The sequence below is a fragment of the Bidens hawaiensis genome, unplaced genomic scaffold (genome assembly GCF_021521415.1).
Source record: "Bidens hawaiensis isolate Kalapana, Puna unplaced genomic scaffold, B.hawaiensis_p1.1 tig00016126_1, whole genome shotgun sequence".
Lineage (NCBI taxonomy): Eukaryota > Viridiplantae > Streptophyta > Magnoliopsida > Asterales > Asteraceae > Bidens > Bidens hawaiensis.
Genome location: NW_027492469.1, coordinates 287,240 through 310,302, shown reverse-complemented (window position 1 = coordinate 310,302; position 23,063 = coordinate 287,240). Strand labels below are relative to the sequence as shown.

The window sequence follows — 23,063 nt, the reverse complement described above, 5'->3', positions numbered from 1 at the left end:
TTATATTTATAATAATATATAGATATTACATAAATATAGTGTAAAAGGAAAGTGAATAAGTATTGATTTATCTATAATATATATAAACAAAGACCCTAAAATCCTACGTGTCGCGATGTGGTCGCTCCCCCCTTTTATGGAAGCCACCAGATTGTTTGATTTGTAAATGGAGTTCTCTCATTGATTTAACCAAAATTCATGGGCATGGGTCTTACCAAAACCAAATAGCTCTTAAACGGGTTATAACATCTCATTAAATTAAAAATTAATCTTACCAATTATTTGATATGAAAATCCTATAAAATAGAGATGTACTACAATTTAATAATCAATTTAAAAAGAAAAGGATATTATTTATAATTAATAAACATTTTTATAGTAAAAAACATAAGTGGGTCATGGGTCACCAAATCCAGATACCTTTTAAACGGGTTATAACATATCATTTATTTATGAAACCCTTTCATCATCAAACCCTAAGTATATTATTAACTTTCTTACAATAAAGAAAATTAAAATCCAAATAATAAATATTAAAAAACGAAAAATGTAAAATGACCATTCTCTCAAGCCATCAGATTGTTTTATTTGTAAATGAAGGCTTCTCACGCATTTGATCTGAGTTCACGGGTAAAGGTCTCACCAAACCCAGATAGTTCTTAAACGGGCTATAAAATCTCATTATATTAAAAAATAATCTCGTCAAATAGTTGATATGAAAATCCTATAAAATAGGAATATACTAAAAATTAATATCCTATTTTATTAAAAAAAAATATTATTTATAATTAAGAAAAAATTTTATAATAAAGAAAATAAACGGGTAATGGGTATCACCAAACCCATATAGCTTTTAAACCGGATTATAACATATCATTTTTTTGTGAAACCATTTAATCATCAAATCTCAAGTATATTAATTATTAACTTTTTTACAATAAATAAAATTAAAATCCAAATATACATATATAAATATTAAAAAAGAATAATGTAAAACAACCCCCGTAATATGGGGGATAAAATTTAGTTACATGTATTAGGGTATATTAGTTTTGGAGGAAAAAAATTGTGAGAATTAACCAGAACATGACAAGTGTCCACATTTATTTTACTTTATTAGAATAGGTAGATTAACAAGTTTGGTGCCGCTAAGTGCTGACTGAACCACTTGGCAGGCGGCACCGTACTGGCATTTTTTTTGTTTTTTTCCTTTTTTTAATTCCGGTAGCATAACAAACATAACGGAAATCGACCAAATTCGCATAGACTAACAGCCTCAACACCCGGGACCAAAACGCTTGGGTATTTATCAACGTCTAAGTTTTCCAACCAACGCTACCCCATTGGTTCATCTCACTTTTTTATATATATTTTTTTATTTTTTAGCTCCGGTACCATAACAAAAGTAACCGAAACCAACTGAACTCGTATATAGATAACTATCGGTGGTCGGCACCGCAAGGCCACCGATATTTAATGCTTTTTGCTTTAAATATGTATATTATTTGCTTTTTTTTAGTCTTGATATAGAAAGAAACATATACGAAACTGATCAAATTCGTATCAACTCACCGTTTTAATGTCTAAAACGCAACTGACCCGAATACTGTAACAAGAGTAATTAACCAACGTTAAAGAAAATTTGCATCAATTCGCTACCGCAATAATCAGGTTTTTACTGCACATACCAACCGAAAGTACGTTGATGTCTTGCCGCAATGCGACGGGTACAAAACTAACTGACCATAAAAAAAATACGTGAGACTACCTCACATTTGATAGAGGCATATGATTTTCAAAGAAGATGTTCGAGGTCAAACCTTAGAAAACGTGTAAATTTTTATTAGTGTTAAGTGGAAGTAAAAATTTGTTGAAAGAAAACAAAATTAAGGGTAAACTTAATAAAATTACCAAACACAAACGTGCTTGACCCTTTTTTGAAGTTTTTCTCATAAACAAATGACTCCTAACCTATTTATTTTCTAGACATTCTTTTTTGAAATAACTAGATTGTGCCACGAGTGACAAGCCGGCTAAAGGGCTAAGCCTTAGCCGTCACGTTTTGGGCAATGATAATAGTGAAAACTAAGTCCAGGTCAATCAAAATATGACAGGTGTTTCAAATAGGCTAAATTTAACTTACAAGTTCACATTTTTAGCCGTTTGTAAGTAACCATCCCAAATACATCATATTTTATACAAGTGCGCGGTCTTTTTTAATAGATTGTGTGCATTAGAAGTTAATTAGAGTCTAGAAACTATAATAAAATGAAAGTAAATGAAATGAAATGAAATGAATATGTTATATGAAGAAATGCGTGACTTAGTGATTACTCGATCTTATGTGAAATAAGAATAAGAAAGTAGGAAAGAAAGTGAAGGACGGTTTTGCTTTGCACAAAGGTAAAGAACACAACATCAAAGCAGTTGAAGATAAGGATTGCTAAACTAATTACTCGCACAATTTTTATTTTTAATTTTATTTTTTCACCTGCTACATGGGGTCGAAGTTGCTTTACTTTTGTACACATCCTCAAAATTAATTCATATTAAATGAATTTACTTAAATTCCATTGGTATATATTAATATGTATTGATTGCCACTGATATTCTTGTTTAATGGTATGAGGTGGTGGTTAAGATTTGGGTTCTTAAGGTCATATGTTCGAAACTTTATTCAAAGAAGTTTTTCATAATTGTAATTTTTTCTTTGATGGTGTTTTTGAATTAATCATGTCTGGACTGTCAAAATCAAATGTGCACAGTTAACATCCTGTCTTAATAAAACTCACTCGGGTTGGGGCATTTAAGGGGGGGGGGGGGGGGCGTTCCAAACGCTCTTAAAATAAGTACGTGTTGAGTAATTGATTACAAAATATATTAAAAGCTAGTAGACCAATTAATACGTGAGATCTCCAATACAGGGAAAGTTAAGATTTGGATCTAACATTAACATACTATCATAAGCATAATGGTGTAGATCATCCTTCATATATTTGTAACTCCTGTACTTATTTACACACACTTGACCCTTCCCATCAATGCGAAATATGCATGATATAACATTCTATTTTTTAGTATATTATATAAAGTATTAAAATATGGCCAATGGATTTATTTTCATTAATTGTTATATTTTTAAAGTATATTTATATATTTTTTATGTACGATAGCTAGACATTTTTCAAAGGTTAACAAGACATTTTTCAAAGGTTAACAAGACATTTGCATGTGTATGAAGTACTGTTGAGAACCTTAGTTAACAACTTTGGAATATGTAGTTTTTGAAGTCTAGAGACCATAGATGTTAGTAATGAAACTTGATCAAGTGGCTAGTAAAGCTTTAAAGTGTGTTATTTCGTTCTCTTTAAGTTCACTTAAAGAGGGTGGGGGCAATTGAGCAAAGACTTTCATTTTGGTCATCGATACTATCACGACCTCACTATCACCTATACCATCATTGCCAGTACCGCCACTTTCATCGTTGAAACAACTGCTGTCATTCACTGCAACCACATACACCACATCTTTTATTGTAGCTAACCGTCATTAATTAATATATATCGCGGGTAACATGTTATGACTCAATTCAGCACACGTCCGTTTAGTCAGTGTTAGTTGCGACATTAACCGGTTTTTAGTTTTTTACAACGAACTGTTTTGGCCCAAAGGAATTTTTCTGAATCCATATTAACTCAATACTTGTTTTGTTAATCAATTCATTTTGGCACAAACCCGCTTTAACCAATCCATCGATTTGCCGGGGTTGTGAAAAATATAAATAAGTGTCAACCAACATGTTAGTGATGCACCACTTTGTTAATCGAATATCAAGTTTCAATTAGACAATTTGATAAAAATAAATAAATAAAGTATCATGACTCACATGCCATTTTACAATGGCTGTATTTTTATTTTATTAAATGCACAAAACGGTATATCAACGAGAAACAATGCATTGCATATATATATATATTTGTTCATTATTTAGTGAATTATTAAGTGATGTAGTTTTGACAGGGTTGGTGAAGAATTAATTGTCGAGTTAGCAAATCATTTTCCTACTCTTACTCACTTCTACTAAACCCCTCTCTTTTTATTATGTATCACTCGGTTTACTACTTTATGGTTTATAGATCTTTTAGGTAACCACACCTAATTCACTATGCGATTTCCTCCTTTGATTTCTAAATTAAATTCAAGTAATTATATAAATTATTTTAATAGTGGAACCATATTTTTTTTAAAGATAACATGACACACTAAAAAAAATTGAAGCAGATACATTTTTAAGTTGATTTATACACTATAATAAATTGAATCAAGACGGTATTATACGATTACATATACATTTTTTAATGGGAGAGTTAATGTACAAAATAATCTTAACATGACTAAATGAGAATGTATGAAACAATATCAATCTACCAAACATGAAAACGTATGAAACAATACTAATCCACATAAACAATATTTTATAATGAAAGCAAATAGATGTAAAGCAAAAAATAAAATAAAATAAAATAATAACCTAATAATAACAACAAAATACAATCAACAAATACTTATAACGTCGCACAATCGTAAATCAGCAAATACGAAAAAAAATAACAGCAAATACTTATAATAACAACAAATGAGTTCACCTTGTTTTAATGTTAAGAAGTATTTGTATTTGATCATTAAACTATATTTTTATTATGAATATTTTCTTGAGGATACTATATGTAAATGTACAAATTGTATTTAAGGTTATAAACGGGTTAACTGTTTGGTGTTGACTTAAACTCGTAATAATTTTTGAATTTATTAATTAGTTTTTATAATAAACATATACAAGATAAACTTGTTTAATTAATTATACATAGTGTATAACCGAGCCAAGACACTCACTAGCCACTTGAAAACTTCCCTTCAAAGCTTGACTCAGGCCGAATTTTAACTAACTCAATCTTAAAAAAAACTTGTTTAATTAATTAACTAGGTTAGAAAATTATGATAATAATAATTAACACATACAAGATTATATAATTAAATATAAATATATGTATATATTTTCAACGCAAATAAATTAGAAAACAATACAATTAAAATAAATAAACGAAATGAACCTTAGTTAAGTTTGAGCTTAAGAAATAACTCATGAGTTTCTACTTAAATACAATCATCGCCTTTAAAAGTGTTTAATTTCATAAACAAATAATTTATGGAATCAAATTTGGTCAAACAAATCAATATTATCAATTTTGTAATGCTTATTATAAAATACAGAATCATAAATCATAAACTAATCGATATAATCAAGTTCTTACGTCTTAACAAGTCATTACATCCTTAGTATTGCTTTATTAACCTTACATCCTTAATATTATAGTCATGGAACATGTGTCTTGTTTATTCTTAGAACGTTACATTTATTGCACCCCGTTTCCTCAAAATACAATATCACCTTCTAAGCCGAACCACAATACTCTCTCTTTCTTCCACTCACGTGGGCCCCACCTCCAGCCTGTTCTACTTCCTAACTCATTAAACGACATCACCTCTTGCCGTATCATTACGTTCCATTTCCTTCCACCACCTGTAAATCACCCCCAATATCAAAATCCTAGAGAGAGAAACCACACCCAAAACATTTCTAGAGAGAGAAACTATAATCAAAACCTGTTTTGTCACAAACCCCTTTGACCAAGCATCATGTGTTCCATGAACTATGATGTGTTCAACCTCGTACTCTTCACAATCCTTGTTACCACAACCGCATTGCCGAGTCAAACCCCTAAATCCAACTCACAAATCAAACTCCAACTCGGTCCTCGTGGCACTTCTTGACTCACACTACACTGAGTTATCCGAACTCGTTGAAAAAGCTTTATTGTTACAAACCTTAGAACAAGCAGTCTCACGTCACAATATTCGCACCAAACAATGAAGCCTTGGAGAAACAAATGGATCCCGAATTCAAACGGTTCTTACTTGAACCCGGTAATCTCAGGTCACTACAAAAGTTACTACTCTTCCACATCATCCCATCCCGGGTCGGGTCAAACTGAAGAGGTAGGTCCCAGCAGAGCCCAGTTGGACCCGCAAGACTCACCTTGAACAGGGACGTCTGCGCAATGACCAACTGCTCCAGCAGGACCCACCATGCTCAAAGAACCTTACGCGCAGTACGCCAGCTGTACCCGCAGGGAAAGCCTCTCAATGGTGAAGTACCCCGCCTGTTCCCGCAGCTGCGGATACAAGCCATCAGGGAAGGCTACCCGCACTAACAGCAAGGCTACACGCACAAGGCATTCGTTCAGTAGTCACATGAAGGAATGAGCAAGGCGGGAATACCCCCGCCTAAATGAGCCAGTCCGTATGCTTCTGGAAGGTCTTTCGTACTATACCTACTAAGGTATGGGCGGAACAGACAATTTGACCAGAGCAGTCCATGAACTAATCACAGGGTGACAGCTCACCGACAACAATACGAGGAGGAGCACCCTCTAGTACTGTTCGTCACTATTAGCCGCTGCCTACTCACCAACCCTTACGATGGGACGTGCGCAGCCTACAGTTGGTGGAACAGTGCGTAGCCGGCAGTAAAGGAACAGTATACAGCCGACCTTATTACTGTTGGCCGTAACCTATCCACCAACCAGCATGGCCTGCGCATAGTCCACTGTTGGTAGAACAGGAATACTATTCAGCCGGCTGTACCTGCTTGGAAACCTACCTTCGGCTATAAATACTCCAACACCTTGGAATGGTAAGGATCATCATCTGATATCTCAATCTTATCTAGCAATCTCTTAATATACACTTATATTCAGAGCAATCTAGTCTGATTCTCACGCCGGAGGGTGGTCACAAGGAGGAACCCCCCCCCCCCTTCTCAGTGACGAGCTTACGGTGTCTGTTTTGCAGGTCCATTGAAGAACAACTCTCTGCTAGACCTCATCCTCGTGGGAAACATTACTTAACCCCCAGATTATCTATAATCTGTCCAGGGTTCACCTAGTGTTTCTTCATTGGCGCCATCCGTGCATAAAACCTAGAACTAATTTAGTTTTTTCAAAATCTCTGAAGAAATTGTTAACGTTACTCCGGTCCCAAGGCCAGTAACCGACCAAGAAACCTCGGTAACCACAACCCCAGCAACTGGGGGGAACACCGGCGGTTATACAAATCTTACGAACACTACGCCGACTACCCAAGCCGGGGCAAGTGCAGTAAATATTCCACTGGGGTTCACTGATGCCCAGTTGGAAAAACGAACGAGGGCCCCTCGCCAAACACTAGATCAAGTGAAGGCGTGGGCCGAAGCACGTCAAAGAGAGTTCCAAGCTGAATTGGATAAATGCTTGCGTTCAGTTCAACAGGCTGACGAATTCGGCAGTACTCGCCAACAGCTCAATATGAACAGCGAGTGCGAGTACTCAGACGAGGAGCAAGAAGAATCCGATACCGACGCAAACCCTCGCCATAAGGCGAAAGGGAAGCGTAAGGAAACGGACTTCCGGCCAAAAAGGAATTTTGGGGAAGCTTTTAAACCAACAAATGCGGAGAGAAACCCGCGTGACTTCTCAAAAACCTTTAGGCCAACTGCTACAAATGCAGGAAAATCAAAGTTCGCAAGGGACATTGCGGAAGCAATCGCCCCGAGAAGTGCCAAGCAAATGTCCAACATTGGCACTTATGATGGTCTATCCGACCCAGACGACCACTTGAACAGATTCATTGCGGGGGCAACCGTCAGTAACTGGACGGAACCCACGTGGTGTTATATGTTCCAGATGACTCTGGTTGGAGCGGCCAGGGCATGGTTCGATCGTTTACCGGTCCACCACATATATGACTGGGCGGACTTTCAGAACAAGTTCAGCCAGCACTTCAGCCAACAGAGGAAATACACTGAGGAACAGTGGACGATCCTCAACTGCGTTAGAGAGGATGATGAATCTTTATTAGACTTCATCACCCGCTTCAACTCCAAAAAGCTAAGTCTCGGCAACGTAAGTGAAGATCTTGTTCGCGCCGCTTTCATCCAAGGCGCCGAATACCCGAGCTTATCCGCACATTGACGGGTAAGGATGGCATGCCATCAACATGGGATGCCATCATGACGGCGGCCAAGCGCTTTGCCGAGACAGAGAAACAACTGGGAAGGGATCTTCCCCAGAGTACACACCTCTACACGCAGAGGACAAGAGAGAACAATGTCCGGATCGCCCGGCAGAACAAAAAGAGGAGGCTAGGTATCTGGCAGTCAAGGGTAAACTTTGACACCTCATCCAGCTCTCACCCTCTTGTTGGCGGAAGAAATCACACACACCCTTCAAGCCAAAAGCACCGTTGGACGCCATTCACCAAAAGCGTCACGGAGATATTTGCCACTGAAAAGCTACCGTGGCCAAAAGCTCCAGTGATCCGGCACCGACCTAATGCGGATCAGAGCAAATCCTGTGACTTCCACGGGACAAAAGGTCATGGTACGGAAGAGTGTACATCCTTGAAGGATATTGTTGAAGCATTCGTCAAGGATGGAAGACTGGCACACCTGGTGGCATCAATCAAGAAGAGAGGACGGAAAGACAACCGGTATCGAGGCAACGGACGAAAGCCCGTGGACATCAGCATCAACATGGTTCATGGTAACATCAGAGGAAGAAAAAGGCGAACGCCAGAACCATGTGCGTGGAAGGAAGCTGAGGTGCGCTTCCCGCGAGTGCCAGGAGGACCCAGCAAAGAAGGCCCTATCGTCATCAAAAGCCAGCTGGGGCACTACATCACTTCTCGCACTCTTGCTGACAACGGCGCCTCGTCAACGGTGATGTACAGGCAGTTTTCTTCGACAAGCTAGATGACGAAGACAAGGAGCGCCTGGAAAAGATCTGCGCCTCGATGGAAGGGTTTGATGGCAGCACAAACACCCCCCTGGGTATCCTATCTTTCCCCGTCACTCTTACGGATGGGAAACACTCCCGCACAGAAGATGTGGACTTTGTTGTGATGAAGAAGCCACACCACACATACGACATTCTCTTCGGGAGAGACGGGATGGCAAGATTCAACGCCGTGGTATCCTCAGTCCACGGCATGATGGGATGGCCAGCAGCTGAGGGTGTAGCGATGATCACCGGCATTCCCCAGGTATGCATCGCATCTGTCTCATCTAAACCCAAACCAAAGATGGCTAAACCAACCATCACCGAACCAGAAAAATGGGCCTTCAACGGCAAGTACCCTGACCAGGCCGTCACCATTGGCCCGACAATTGTTGATCCCACACGCACCCAACTCAAGCGCTTATTACAAAAAAACGCTGACATCTTCGCGTGGACACCAACTGACATGACTGGTGTACCCCGAAGTAAGGCAGAGCATAAGCTCAAATGCGATCCGGCTGTTACGCCGATCGTACAAAAGCGCAGAGTAATGGGGCCAGAACAAACTAACGCGTGTAGAACCCAAGTCAAGGAACTCCTTGACGCAGGCATCATACGCGTTAGTAGATATCAAACTTGAGTTGCAAATCCCGTTATGGTACCGAAGAATAACAAACAATGGCGCATGTGCATAGACTTCAAGGACTTGAACAAAGCATGCCCCAAAGATTGTTATCCATTACCCGAAATTGATCTTAAGGTGGACTCGTTGGCACCGTTCCGCCTTAAATGCTTCCTGGACGCGTATAAGGGGTACCATCAAATCCACATGGCCGTTGATGATCAGGACAAAACCGCATTTCGGACGCCCGATGGCACATTTTGTTACCAAATGATGCCATTCGGACTTAAGAATGCCGGGTCCACATACCAACGCCTGATGGATAACCAGTTTCATACCCAAATTGGGAGGAACTTGGAAGTCTACATGGATGACTTGGTCATCAAAAGCCCTGACCCAGAAGCGATGTTGAAAGACATCGAAGAAACTTTCAACACGCTCAGGAAGATAAACATGAAGCTCAACCCGAGCAAGTGTGCCTTTGGAATGGAAGAAGGGAAGTTCTTGGGGGTCATCGTCACTAAAGATGGCTTCAGAGCGAACCCTGAAAAGGTCGAAGCCATTATCAAAATGGAATCACCTACTACCATCAAACAGGCTCAGACACTGAATGGACGACTAGTGGCACTTAATCGCTTTTTGGCAAACCACGCGGATAGGTCGTTTCCCTTCGTGTCAACGTTGAGAAACTGTTTGAAGAAAACGCACTTCCGCTGGACACCAGAAGCGGAAGCAGCTTTTCAGGAGATTCGGTCACGCTTGATCGAACTCCCAACACTCACAGCACCAGAAGCGGGAGAGGAGTTAATCCTATACCTTTCCGCAACTGATAGAGCAACCGGGGCAGTCCTGCTAGTAGAGCGAAAAGGCATCCAGATGCCAATCTATTATGTCAGCCGTGTCCTAACAGACGTAGAAACCCGGTACTCTACCCTCGAAAAATTAGTCTTAGCACTTATACACGCTTCACGCAGGTTAAGACGATATTTCCAGGGTCACCCAATCACCATTCTCTCCAACTTCAAACTTGCAAACGTTCTAGGCAAACCCGAGTTATCGGGACGCCTAGCCAAATGGGCAATTGAGTTGGGAGAGTACGCGATAAAGTATAAGCCAAGACCAGCCATAAAAGCCCAGGTTCTGGCCGACTTTATTGCAGAAGTGCCTGCATCACGGGAAAAAGAGTGCCAGGAAGAGGCTCAACCCTCTCCAGCACAAGACATCAATGACGTCTGGCGACTCTACACTGATGGGGCAGCCAATAACGAGGGTTCAGGCGCAGGGCTAAAGCTAACCAACCCAGCGGGCCAAGAATACACTTACGCTATTCGACTGGATTTTCCAAGTACGAATAACGAAGCCGAGTATGAGGCATTCTTGGCTGGGCTGAGAATTGCGCGTAAGATGGGAGTGAAAAACTTGGAAGCCCACGTGGATTCCATGTTAGTAGCCAATCAAATCAACGGGGTGTACACGGCCGTGAACGACACAATGGCCCTGTACCTCGCACAAGCAAAATCCCTTATGCGCGATTTCAATGACTGCAAAGTCATACACGTCAAGCGAAGTGAAAACAAATCTGCGGATGCGTTAAGCAAGCTTGCATCATTAGCCTTCACCCACTTAGGAAAGGATATCCGCATTGAACTCCTCGAGACACCTTCGGTCCCGCACAAGGAAATTTGTGTCATCCAAACCTGCACGGAAACGTGGATGACACCAATAATAAAATACCTTGCGGCAGGTACACTACCGGAGTCCAAAACACAGGCAAGAAAACTACGCTGTAAAGCACTGAATTATCAACTGATCGACGGCATCCTTTACAGACGTAACTTTCTTGGCCCACTCTTAAGATGCGTGGACAACCAAGATGCTGACTACCTCCTAAGGGAAGTACACGAAGGCATCTGTGGAGTACACGCAGGTCCCCGCGCTGTTGTAGCTAAGCTAAACAACGCGGGATACTTTTGGCCGGGGATGCATACGGATGCACTGGCATACATCAGAAAATGCAGGTCTTGCCAGCTTTACGCACCCAACACGCACCGCCCGAAGAATGAACTTGTTCCAGTCACTTCTTCATGGCCATTTCAGAAGTGGGCCATCGATGTGACAGGCCCATTTCCTACAGCAGCAGGAAATGTTCAGTTCCTAGTGGTAGCCATCGACTACTTCACCAAGTGGATAGAAGCAAAACCTTTAGCCCAAACAACCGCGAAACATATCAAAAAATTTATTTGGGAATTTATTATTTGTCGTTTTGGACTTCCACAGAATTTGGTGAGCGATAACGGCACCAACTTTGCTGACAAGAAGCTACAACAGTGGCTGAAAGAACTTCAAATCACCCACACCTTTACCTCAGTGGCACACCCGCAAGGTAATGGTGAGGTGGAAAGAGCAAATAAGAGCATCGTCGAAGGCATAAAGAAAAGATTCTTGGAACACAGATCCGGCTGGGTGGACGAGCTTCCGCACGTCCTTTGGGCAAACAGAACGCTGAAGAAGGCCAGTACGGGAGAAACCCCGTTCAGTCTCACTTATGGCACTGAAGCCATGGTCCCGGTCGAAATTGGTTTACCCTCACCAAGGGTCTTGATTCAGCCAGAAGACAATGATGCGGAAAGACGGTTGGACCTTATGCTAACCGAGGAACGCAGGGACTTAGCCGCAGTGCGTGAAGAGAACTACAAGCGACAAATGCAAAAGTACTACAACACGCGGGTAAAACTCTGCAACTTCAATATAGGAGACTACATACTGCGTAACAACGAGGCTTCGAACCAAGAACGCCCAGGAAAGCTGGCCCCGGTCTGGGAAGGGCCATACATTATCAAAGAAGTCCTGGGAAAGGGCGCATACCGGCTCGAAAGGCTCGATGGCACTCCCATCCCAAGAACATGGAATGGAGCTCAATTACGCAAATGTTATATGTAGATCAATTCCAAACTTGTAAAGAAAAGGCCTAGAGCCACTTCTAATGGAAATGATTCTCCTTTCACAATGTGTTGATAGCCTTATACTTATGAACTTCCCACACTGGTGCCAGTATTCACCGCACAAATGGGGGAAGAAGTAAGTCGTTACGTGTGGAATGCGGCAAAACCCGCAAAAACACAACGCTAAAAATAAGGAAAACCTACACGCAGGTCAGATGTAAGTAAAGTTTAGCCATCCTTGTAAGTGCAAGTGACGGTCTTACCCGCACAATCACGAACAAGGAAGGAAAACTTCAACCTATCATCTACCACGTTCAAAGGTTAACTTATTCTGAACACTTAGAAAATTTCAAAAAAAGGATGAGGAAAACCTACACGCAGGTTAGATATGGGTAAAGTTTAGCCATCCTACTAAGTGCAAGTGACGGTCCTACCCGCACAATCACGAAAGAGGAAGCAAAACTTCACACCTATTATCTACCACGTTCAAAGGTTAACTTATCCTCAGAAAAGATGAGGAAAACTTCCACGCAGGTCAGATATAAGTAAAGTTAAGCCATCCTACTAAGTGTAAGTGACGGTCATACCCGCACAATCATGAAAGAGGAAGCGAAACAAACTTATAATTTACCACGTTAAAAAGTTAACTTATCTAAGTACTAAATAAATTGCTAAGTTAAAACATGCGTAAAATAAACAAGGCAAAGAACAAACACAATCTTTATTTCATCAAAATTCAAATATTACAAAGAGCTATACAAAAGCAAAAATCTACGCTAGTGGTGGAAAGGGATCTTCAGAATCAAGCTTCAGGACCACTTCCACTTGGACCCGCTCCATCAGTAGAGCGTGGTGGTTCAAGAAAAGCTCTAAGGATAGCAAGCCCATCATCAGCAGCAGCGACTTCGTTCACCTTCTCCACCACCGGATGCGGGAAGGCTGCATACTGGTTCACTGCTTGGTCATAAGCAGCTTCAGTATCCACATTATACAAAGGGAAGTTGGAAGGCGGGACGCCTTTCTCAACGAACCCTAGACCAAGCAGGAAGCCGGCCCGTTCCCCATCCTCGTGAGAAGCGTTGAGGGCTGCGCTCATAGCATCGTCGTAAGATGTCTCCGAGAAGACCCGATGCACAACCTACAAGAAAATATACAAGTATCAGAACCCTTTCTATTTACAAAGAAAAGCGTAAAGACATGAAAGCTTACCTGAGACAACGCTTCTCGAAGAAGCCATTCCTTGGCAACCAGAGCTTCTTGGAGGGCAGCTTGAGCTTCGTTACGGGCGCGTTCGGCTTCACTCTTGTTAAGGTTGGCAAGCAACACTTCTTTAGCCGCAGCCTCTTCGACGCCCTTTAGCTTCCGCTCAGTATGGTCAAGCACCCCCCTCTGGTCCAAGATCTCCTGGAGCTTTTTGGCGTCTTCCATCGCCAAGGCATCATAAGCCTGCTGGAGAGCCTCTAATTTGGCTTTAAGTTCTTCATCTCCACGCGTAGAGGCTCAGCAACAGCTTCAGCCTTGGTGGCCCTCTCGGTTGCGTTCCTCGCAGTTTCCTTAGCCAGCCGAAGCTGTTCATTAACAGCTTGGGCAGCCTTGGAACAGGCCTCGAGTCGAGCCTGAACTTCAACCTCGAGGGCCTTGAAGGCCTTCTCCTTCTCCGCAGCCACTGCGGCAAGTTTTTGGTTCTCCTCCCGGACAGCCCGCGCCTGAGCTACTTTCTTAAGGCGAGCTGCTTTTAACTTGTCGTTTTCACGACAAAGCAGCTCGACGCGCGGCTGCATCCGGGCCAGGAGAACCCGAAGCTCATTGGTTAGCCTACCCTCCTGGTAGCTAGCCATGGCTTCCCCCAACGCACCACTGGGAGCAGCGTGACGAGCCCATTCCACGCACTCCACAGGGGTGCGAAGGGTTGTTCCTCGGCGAATGTTCCATCGTGGAACATACACTTCATTGGAATCCGACACTGCAAAAAACAAAGCAGTTAGGAAAAGATGATAAAATATATATATATATAATGGGTCAGAAGAACCCTACGCACCTGTAGGGTCAATAACAGGCCGATAGCCGCCGAACCCATCACCTGAACCCAAAGGAAATCCATCCAAGAGGTCAGGCAGATGGGAAGGTGGCAAAGATTGGCGAGAAGCCCCATGCGTACCTGATGGACCGGCCGTCGTTGCCGATGGCGGAGGCACGGTCGCAGCCGCCGCGGGATCCGCAGCAATAGTAACCGCCGGCTCGGTGAAAGATGCTGTAAAAATAGCACTCACAGCCGGCGGTGACGTCATCTCAGCTGGAACAGTCGGCTCAGAGTGAGCAACTGGACCAGCGGAAGCAGGCGCAGGCGCCTGGGTCGTCGCCTCAGGTAGGCTGACCAAGCCTACCGTCATTGGCGGGGAGATACTACTTGGCGCTCCACCCTGGAATGCGTCAACATCCACGCCTGCGTAAAGAAGAAAAGTGTTAAAAGATATTAAGCTATGAAGATAAAAGCTAAAGGAAAGTTGTACTTACGGGTTTTCTTGAGCCTAAAGGTACGGAGAGGCGGGGACGGACCCGATGGAGCCGGCCTCTTTGTGCCGGTCATCGTCGTCTTCTTTGGCTCTCCGGAGGTGACAGTCGCAACCTCCGGAGCTGTGGTCTTATCACCACCGGGATTCCCCGCCACCTCTTCGCTCTCGGTCTCCGAATCAGACCGAGGCGCTGGATCGGCAGTGGAGGCCTTCTCCTTCCCCTTCCCACCGACAGCCTTCTTCTTCCGCACCAACGGAGGACCATCTGCGGATTCCTCATCAGAACATACGATTAGAGGAATTCCAGCAGAGGTTTCAACATTGAGGGGTCGAGGGTCGAAGAGCGCCTTACCTGGCCGACGGGCGCTAAGGATCTCATGGCCTAGCGGATAGACCTCCACGAACCGATCCGCCGTTTGTTCTAGGATGGGCAACTCGTTCTCATCTAGAGCGCGAGTACCCATCCGTGCGGGACCGTCAGCCTCCCGCGGGTTCAGGAGCGACTGCAAGTCGTTCCCCTCTGAAATAAACAGGAAAGAAGTTAGAAGAAATTCAAAATCAACAAAAGGAAAAAAGGCATACCGTAAGGAACAGAGTTCGAACCGTATTCGAGGACGATCGGAATCTTGCGCGCATCAGCCTCCTTCCACACCCGGCTCATCCCCAGCATCACCATCCCGGACTCCGCAAACCGGTAAACCGGAGATTGGACCCGAGATATCTTCGCAAACCATTCCGCCTCCTGGTAGCTGGAGGCGTGAAGGCTGGGAAGTGCTTGCCCGTTCTTGAATTTCATGGCAATGGGGATGGCGCGAGCGGATATGAAGAAGAACTCCCTCTTCCACGCGCGAAGACTGCGCTCGGTCGCGCAGATCTTTAAACCCTTAATCCGGGTTGTCAACGTGTACACCCCTGGATGCACCTCCAAGTGTAGAAGGTCATCAGGCGGTCAACATAGGGCTCAACGCCCAAAATCCGGCACACCCACTCGAAGTGGCGAATCTTGGCGATCGCCATGGGGTGTAGCTCGGTCAAGTGAACACCGTGCCTCTCAAGGACACGGTAAACAAACTTTGTCAATGGGAACCTAAGATTCCCATAGACAAAGAATGCAGCATATACCCCGATCTTGCCTCTGGGGGCATCGTACACAGTATGATGGGGTTCAGGAAACTCAGGCTCGAGAGACTCGAGCATGAACTTCCTGACAACATACCGGTACAGATCACCAGGCAGAGCACACTGGCACTCGCCAGCAGTACTCTTGTCATCGGCTGAGGACTCGACATCACGAGACGACATCTTGCAAAAGAAAGAAGAAATAACGATTTCGGGAGAATGCTTGCCTGAAAAGGGGAGTATTCGCCGGAAATCGCTTAAAGGTTGAAGAGGATAGTGAAAGTGTGGATTACAAAGAACCCTCTCCCCCTTTATATACTAATCGCAATTAATGCGATGAATTTAATGCGGAGGAGAGAGAAATCGATGGTGCAATGAAACTATGACACGTGGCAAAAAGCAAGCTGGCAACAGCTGTTGATAGGACGCATACCATTAATTTCGCGGCCACGCGCCCGAAAAATCGCGCCCACGCGCCTGAAAAAGCGTCTGGAATGACCATGTACTGTCACGTCACCATAACTTCCTGCACGTCCTGACACAGTCAGAAGAAACCGTCGCACGACGTTTCAGAGGTTTGGACTGTTCTTATCCTTTCACCAACTCTTCGAATTTCAAAATTCAAAATTCAAAAAGATTCAAAAGTAAGCGGGAAAATACCCCTTACCTTGGCAACCAAGTAACCGTAAGACGGATGCGGGTACAGTGTTAAGGCAAAACCCTTCACGTACCTAGCACCCGCAGGGAATTGAAGCCAAGAATACCTTGGAAGTAAAGTAACCGTAAGACGAGTGCGGGTACAGTGTCAAGGCAAAACCCTTCACGTACTTAGCACTGCAGGGAATTCAAACCAAGAAGGATTTTCTGGGCCATGTTTGCGGAAACGGGAATAACATCCCCGCACGACGGGAACGTCGAGAACTATATTGTTTGAAACTCCAAGATGGAATTGGTGGTTTTAGCATAATTGATCACTATGTTGAAAACTACCAAGACCCCATGGAGAATCCACACAAGTGGAACTCAACGCTCCTGACGTGCGAGGAGGTTACAAACCTACCCGCTTCACACCCAAAGATCAAGCAGAAAAGTCGGGAATTTCTGCGTGACATCAGGAAAACCGCGGGATGAATCACCACGGAAAACCGAAAAACTAAACCCCTTTTCAAAACCCCTTGCTAAGTCCAAAAGTTCACCTCACTTATTAATAATTCATGAGAAGAACATTGGACTGGGGGGACTTGAAGAGGTAGGTCCCAGCAGAGCCCAGTTGGACCCGCAAGACTCACCTTGAACAGGGACGTCTGCGCAATGACCAACTGCTCCAGCAGGACCCACCATGCTCAAAGAACCTTACGCGCAGTACGCCAGCTGTACCCGCAGGGAAAGCCTCCCAATGGTGAAGTACCCCGCCTGTTCCCGCAGCTGCGGATACAAGCCATCAGGGAAGGCTACCCGCACTAACAGCAAGGCTACACGCACAAGGCATTCGTTCAGTAGTCACAGGAAGGAATGAGCAAGGCGGGAATACTCCCGCCTAAATGAGCCAGTCCGTATGCTTCTGGAAGGTCTTTCGTACTATACCTACTAAGGTATGGGCGGAACAGACAATTTGACCAGAGCAGCCCATGAACTAATCACAGGGTGACAGCTCACCGACAACAATACGAGGAGGAGCACCCTCTAGTACTGTTTGTCACTATTAGCCGCTGCCTACTCACCAACCCTTACGATGGGACGTGCGCAGCCTACAGTTGGTGGAACAGTGCGTAGCCGGCAGTAAAGGAACAGTATACAGCCGACCTTATTACTGTTGGCCGTAACCTATCCACCAACCAGCATGGCCTGCGCATAGTCCACTGTTGGTAGAACAGGAATACTATTCAGCCGGCTGTACCTGCTTGGAAACCTACCTTCGGCTATAAATACTCCAACACCTTGGAATGGTAAGGATCATCATCTGATATCTCAATCTTATCTAGCAATCTCTTAATATACACTTATATTCAGAGCAATCTAGTCTGATTCTCACGCCGGAGGGTGGTCACAAGGAGGAACCCCCCCCCCTTCTCAGTGACGAGCTTACGGTGTCTGTTTTGCAGGTCCATTGAAGAACAACTCTCTGCTAGACCTCATCCTCGTGGGAAACATTACTTAACCCCCAGATTATCTATAATCTGTCCAGGGTTCACCTAGTGTTTCTTCACAAACGAATGGGCGGGACAACATAAAACATTATTCACCGAAGAAGAAAATTATCTACCCTTGGAAATAGCTTCCGGTGAGAAGGTCATAGGCGGTATAACGAGACTGACCCGACCCGACGGGCTAATCCACGGGATTGAAAGGCTGTTAATCCCACGGTCCGTACAAGAGGAGTTTAACCAGAGAAGAAGTTTGGCTTCGATATCCGCTGTCTTACCGGAAGGTGCTCCGGTGGTGGATCCGAGAACCCACCGGCTGAAAAAACCGGCTCCGGTTCCGGCCGGAGCTCCGCCGGTTTTGCCGATATACGACGCAATGGCGCCGGGTCCGTCGCTGGCTCCGGCTCCGGCACCCGGACCCGGAGGGCCACGTCACCACTTCGACGGCGAGAGTCAGGTTAAGGATTTTATTCATACTTTGTTACATTACGGTGGGTATAATGAATTAGCCGATATATTGGTGAATCTGACGTCATTGGCGACGGAGATGGGGAGATTAGTGTCGGAGGGTTACGTGTTGACGGTGTTGGCGCCAAATGATGAAGCGATGGCTAAATTGACGACGGATCAGTTGAGTGACCCGGGTGCACCGGAGCAGATAATGTATTATCATTTGATACCGGAGTATCAGACGGAGGAGAGTATGTATAATTCGGTACGGAGGTTTGGGAAGGTGAGTTATGATACGCTCCGGCTGCCGCATAAGGTGGTGGCGGAGGAGGCTGATGGGTCGGTTAAGTTCGGGTCGGGTGAAGGGTCGGCGTATTTGTTTGACCCGGATATTTATACCGATGGGAGGATATCGGTTCAAGGGATTGACGGTGTGTTGTTTCCGGTGGAGGAGATGAAGGAGAAACCGGCGAGGAAGGTTTCGACGACGGCGGCGGTTAAGGTCGTTGCTAAGCAAAGACGAGGTTAGTTTTTTGTTTTTTTTATATCGTTAATTTCGTCAAATTGTTAGTAACTTACTAATTAAATTAACGTGCTAATTGCTGGAATCAAGCAGTGTAATTAAATTCATAGATAGTGTAATTACATAATTACATCGTAGTTATGCTGTAATTACAATACGCTATAATTACACTACTCGATTTTTATAGTTAGCATATTAATTTAATTGTATTTAATCCGAACCCTTTTATATATTGGTATATTCACCGGAACTGTGGTGATATTTTCCGGTGACGGTGCACGACATAACTTTAGGGTGGGCTGGGGGGTCACATCACTCACATACCATTATTCCTCCATCCCTTTTGGTAGTACAATTGTCGTGACACAAGTCAGGCATAACCTTTTTCAGGGGATAACAATCGAAATGCTCGTATTTGACTGCTTAATGTTAACAAAATGCTCATTTGATCAACAAATTTTCAAATTGTTCGCCCCACTTTACTCGACGAGGTTTTTAACCAATCAAATTATGTCATGCACTATAAAATTACCGGGTCGCTAGTTTTAAGAAAAATATCAGAGACCACATGATTATTTTGGCGTCCGATAAGATTATTTTGGCGTCCGAAGGGATTTATTTTGGCATCCAAATGATATTTATTTTAGTTTCTGACGATATTTATTTTGGCTTCCGAACATATCTTTTTTTTTTCCAACGAGCTTTTTTTTAACTAGTGGCAAATGCTGGTAGGTTAAGCGGGTGTTTGGGATTCCTTATTTTATCTCACTTTTCAATAAGTTAATAAGTTACATAGGTGTAACTTATTAACTTATCTCTCTTACACCAAAAATAATCCAAACACCTTATTACTTTTCAAAAAATTAATAAATTATAAGTTGGTAAAAATAGGCAATCCCGAACACACCCTAAATACTACGTCAAGTAATGATTAAAATGTGATCAGGTTGGCGAGTTATAGGTGGACATTACAAGAATTGGTCCATCTAAAGGATGTTTTGATTGTTTTGTTTTGATCATTTTCTTTTTTTTTACTTAATAGTACAACTTTTAAAGCACATGATACACAACTACTAATAGTAGAATCTTTATGCCCACTTTTGACACTTTTGAGTGTAGTTAACTCTTCGTCTAAAAACGTCTTGATTTTTAAGCATCTTTTATAAAGTTTAATGGATGTTTTTACATATTAATCCAAGAATAAAAGCATAACTATTAAATACTAAATGCACGTTTATAAATCTTGAAATTAGGCAATAATAACATGTTTTTGGTAAATGCAGGGAAATTATTGGAAGTGGCATGTTCGATTGCTGGAGCATTTGGAAGTTTTACAAGTTGTAATTGATATACAAACATACATAAATATATATTGCTATGGAAAAAAAAGGTGGGTATTTATTTATTTATTTGTTTAAAGGTGGCAGTTAAAAAGGAATAATTTGATTAATTAAATATTATTTAAATTGGCAGTTTATTTTTAGGAAAACTGTGTGGAAATCAAAATAGGACATAAAGGGAAACGAATGGTGCAGTTTGGCATTGAAGCAAGTTTTCCCAGAGAATCAGATCCCCCCACATGAGAACAAACAAAACAAAACAAGCTTTCTTATTTTATTATTTTTTTACAATAATTTTCACAATTTTATTTGTTAATGGCGTTGTATAAATACTGTAATTAGTAAAAAAAAATTGATTTTTTCTTTTATGTAGATATGTTTGATTTTTGCAGAAATTGTATTTGCCCAAACCTGCAAAATCTTGTGGCACAATTATTTTCCATAAGGAAGATTTGAGTTTGACTTTTTTATATTATAAATAATTCATAAATTGACACTCTTTATTCTAAAGTCTAAACAGATTAATATATATTATAAAGAGAGATTAAAAAAAAGGATTTCTTTTTGGTTAGGTGGCCATTACTGAGAAGAACATTGGACTGGGGGGACTTGAAGAGGTAGGTCCCAGTAGAGCCCAGTTGGACCCGCAAGACTCACCTTGAAGAGGAACGTCTGCGCAGAAACCAACTGGATCCGCAGGACCAACCATGCTCAGAGACGTGACGTCCTTACGCGCAGTACGCAAGCTAGTCCCGCAGGAAATGCCTCCCAATGGTGACGGACTCTGCCTGTCCTCGCAGCCTCGGATACAAGCCATCAGGGAAGGCCACCCGCTCAGCATGGCTACACGCACAAGGCACTTAGCTCTCAATCACTCAGTGTCACCTGAGGGAATGAGCAAAGCCGGGAACAATCCCGCACAAGGGCGGGAGGGGGAATACTCCCGCCCAAATAAGCCAGTCCGTACGATACGGGAAGATCTTCTGTACTGTACCTGACGAGGTATGGGAAAAAGATCTGACTAAAGATACGACAGCTTATTGACAACAGTATGGCGAGCAGCATGCTCCTGTACTGTGTCACTATTAGCCGCTGCCTACTCACCAACTACTGCCATACCACGTGCGTAGCCGGCAGTTGGTGGAAAAGGAATAGTACACAGCAGGCCTGGTCACTATCAGCCGCTGCCTACCCACCAACTACCAGCAGGGCACGTGCGTAGGCCACTGTTGGTGGAACAGGAACACTGTTGCAGCCGGCCACACCTCCTTGGAAACCTACCTTCGGCTATAAATACCACAAATGGTATGACCATCTCATCTATCATATTATCATCATATTATACCTGATATCTGCTCTAGCAATCTCTTAATATACATTTATATTTAAAGAGCAATCTAGTCTGATTCTCACGCCGGAGGGTGGTCACAAGGAGGAACCCCCCCCCCCTTCTCAGTGGCAAGCTCACGGTGTCTGTTTTGCAGGTTATCAGAAGAACCATCTTCTCAGGGTCTAACCCCTCGTGGGAAACAGCTATCTAACCCCCAGGTTACCAGTAATCTGCCCGGGGTCCGGTTAGTGTTTCTTCAATTACCAATAATATTAACAATACTTTTGTTTTTATAGTATAAATAATAAAGAAATAGTATTGAATTTAGTTGGACCATAAAGAAAATAGGTGTCGGTGGTATGAATTATTGAAACCCATAATAGAATTATTACTACCTTTATTTTTATTAGTTATTTTTGAAATTAAGCTTGAAACAAGTTGTGACTTAGAAGATCGCCTGAAGAAACACTAAGTGACCCGGTACAGATTATAGATAATCTGGGGGTTAAGTAATGTTTCCCACGGATGAGGTCTAACTGAGAAGGTTGTTCTTCAGGAGACCTGCAAAACAAACACCGTAAGCTCGTCACTGAGAAGGGGGGAGTTCCTCCTTGTGACCACCCTCCGGCGTGAGAATCAGACTAGGTTGCTCTGAATATAAGTGTATATTAAGAGATTGCTAGATAACTGGATATCAGATGATCTTACCATTCCAAGATATTGGAGTATTTATAGCCGAAGGTAGGTTTCCAAGAAGGTACAGCCGGCTGAATAGTATTCCTGTTCAACCAACAGTGGACTATGCACAGGCCATACTGGTTGGTGGGTAGGTTACGGCCAACAGTAACAAAGTCGGCTGCACTATTCCACCAACTGTAGTTTATGCACGTCCCACTTACTGTGGATTGTACGCAGGCCATGCTGGTTGGTGAATAGGTTACGGCCAACAGTAACACTATTCCACCAACTGTAGGCCGCGCATGCTCCTCAGTAAGGGTTGGTGAGTAGGCAGCGGCTAATAGTGACAAACAGTACTAGAGGGTGCTCCTCCTCGCCCTGTTGTCGATGAGCTGTCACCCTGTGATTGGCTCATGGGCTGTTCTGGTCAGATCGTCTGTCCTGTCCATACCTTGGTAGGCATGGTACAAAAGATCTTTCAGAATCAGACTGGCTCATTTAGGCGGGATTGTTCCCGCCTTGCTCATTT

At 43.1% G+C, this 23,063-nt stretch overlaps 1 pseudogene across 1 annotated transcript; it reads left to right on the top strand.

The window, feature by feature from the left end:
• The first annotated feature begins 5,697 nt into the window (after nucleotides 1-5,697).
• LOC143550689 (fasciclin-like arabinogalactan protein 17) lies at nucleotides 5,698-20,897 on the top strand (annotated as a pseudogene). The gene is made up of 5 exons (XR_013138370.1): nucleotides 5,698-6,043; nucleotides 11,630-11,640; nucleotides 18,255-19,187; nucleotides 20,470-20,576; nucleotides 20,660-20,897. The product of XR_013138370.1 is annotated as a fasciclin-like arabinogalactan protein 17 (transcript).
• Nucleotides 20,898-23,063: the final 2,166 nt, after the last annotated feature.